Source organism: Etheostoma cragini, chromosome 14 (genome assembly GCF_013103735.1).
Source record: "Etheostoma cragini isolate CJK2018 chromosome 14, CSU_Ecrag_1.0, whole genome shotgun sequence".
In the NCBI taxonomy this organism is placed as follows: domain Eukaryota; kingdom Metazoa; phylum Chordata; class Actinopteri; order Perciformes; family Percidae; genus Etheostoma; species Etheostoma cragini.
This window is the reverse complement of record NC_048420.1, coordinates 23,192,356-23,195,177: the sequence shown is the minus strand read 5'-3', so window position 1 is coordinate 23,195,177 and position 2,822 is coordinate 23,192,356.

Genomic DNA, 2,822 nt, shown 5'->3' with positions numbered 1-2,822 from the left:
CTGTCATTAAGCAGCAAGTCTTTGTGGTTGACGTGATGCAGCTTTGACAGTTTGAAGCTCTGCCAGCTTCACCATCTGATCCCAGATCTCCTTCCAGCAAACCGAACCCGCTGGCCTCAGTTCAGCCTCCAAAGCTTCAGTTTGGAGCCAAAGGTCTGAACTGTTATAGTGGTTGTTCAGCACTGCTGGGGAGAGGGACACCAGCATATGCCTTTGACTTGAAATAATTGATTCATTGGACAAACTGACGCATCCAAACACACATCCTCCTGCATGAGCAGAAAAAGACAACACAATATTTCAGTTGCATGTGTTTTTCAGTTTGATGGACTTCCAGCATGATGGCTCTTCCTCATGGGTGGGCTAAATTCATAAAGTAAAAATTTCATACCATAGGACCTTTAAAGGTGAATATTTTCTAGTTTCTGAACCCACCTGTGACAGGAAACTTAACATCTTTAAGATGCGGACGAAACCCATCTCACCACATCCACAGCTTCGTAAAAAATATAGTTTAGTCTGATATTTTTGATGACCTGAAGCAAAGACACAACGGAGATTTAGATAAATATAACAGTGTGCACCTGTGGGAGAATGAGAGGCATACTGAAGGTCTTTAGGATGAAGAGGGTTTATAAATGCAGCCCATTTAGTCTGGGGAAGGTTTCCCTCAGGATCCAACCGGAGGATCACTGACTACATTTTAACACTAGGTGTCCTCCAAGTAACATACCGATCAGCAATGACAATTCATGTTCACATGAAATCAGAAGCTTATGGCCAAATTATCACCAGTGGTGGGTGGAAGAAAAACCTGAAGTTAGAGAGAGGATAGCTTCTAAAAATGAACAATGATCTTAAACACTCCTCAAAATCCATCAAGAGGCGTAAACTGAAGGTTTTGCAATGGCCTTCACAATCCCCTGAACTCAACATAATTTTCTTCCACCCACCACTGGTGATAATTTGCCCATCAGCTTCTGATTTCATGTGAACTTCATGAATTCTCATTGCTAATCGGTATGTTACTTGGAGGAAACCAAGCATTCTCACATCTTTTCGTAAGAAAAAGTACAAAAGTGTTATTAGCAGTACTTACTATTTATGCAGAATAGCTCCTTTCATATTTTAGAATTAAACCGTAGTATACCATATTATACCAGAAGCATGAAGTAACCATTTACCAAATCTGCCCCCCCCCCCCCCCCCCCCCCCCCCACACACACACACACACACACCACCTGCTCTACATTTGTAATAATAATTGCTAAGTTTAGATATGATTATCATACAAATTTGCTAATGATTATGCATAGTAGTGCATAGTTGCCTGTCATAGAACAGTAATATATTAGCCTATATCAATATATTGGGGTGGGGACATACTGAGCATATTTAAATATTAAGGGGGGGGGGTTTGTCCCCTCCAATATATATTACGATTACTGCCTTGAGACCGACAAACGTAAATGCAAGAAACAGTAACTCAACGTTAAACAAGTCTCTACGTAGAAGGAGATGAAGGTATATACTTCTTTATGACGTTATATCCTTCTTTATTAAGTTATCGACTCCTTTATGAAGTTATATTCTTCTTTATGACGTTATATACTTCTTTATTAAGTTATATATTTCTTTATGAAGTTATATACTTCTTTATTAAGTTATCGACTCCTTTATGAAGTTATATTCTTCTTTATGACATTATATACTTCTTTATTAAGTTATATACTTCTTTATGACGTTATATACTTCTTCATGAAGTTATCGACTCCTTTATTAAGTTATATACTCCTTTATGAAGTTATACTCCTTTATTAAGTTATATATTCCTTTATGAAGTTATATACTTCTTTAATAAGGACATTATAACATAAGGGCTTCTGCAGTCTTAATTAGGTTTAGAGTTCTTGAATGTGGACACTTGCAAATCATTTTCATTAACAACTTGGACTTTACTTTTTTTTTTAATTCTTATTGTCCTTCTTTTTTATCTTCTTCCTGCCTCTGCTCTTGTCTCTTATCCTCATCTTTTTTCATCTTTCACCGTTACTGTTACAGTTCAGTAAAAGGCTCACTAGGCGGCGATATAGTTTTAAACATGCGAGTGAGTCTGACGGTCAACACTGCAACACACAGTAGGGCTGTGCAACAAATCCAATAAATCCAATAAATCCACTCGTGATTGTGATTCAGGATCCTAATGATCACAAAAACAGAATAATTGAGAAAAAAGATCATTTTTGCACATTACATTTTGCCATTAAACTCTAATTTTTTAGAGGTTATCCTCGCTCAGAATGGGCCTTTGGGACACACACACACACACACACACACACACACACACACACACACACACACACAAAAACACACACACACACACATCAAGAGGAGGGGTTGGGAAAAATTGACACAACGTAGTCTCGTGATATTTTCCACAGCAATACTGTATCGATACACAGGCACCAAGTATGGATGTTTTATTGTGTATGTGGATATAGTGCAGCACTAAAATTGAAGTGAGATTAAAAAACTGAGAAATGTATCTTTTTATATACAGTATGTTGACAAAGTTTCCTTTTGGGGCTCATGATTTAAAATTGGGAAAAATTTGAAGTTGGAAAAAAAGGTTATTAATCGCAATTCAATGAGAAAAAACATGTTTGCCAGTAAGATATATTGTAATATTTTTATTATAAATAAAAAAATAAAACAATTATTTATTACAATAAAAATAAATTTTATTGTAAATAAAATGTAAAAAGTCTTTGGTAATTAGACTCCATCGCTATACAAATCTTTTGTATACATACATATATATA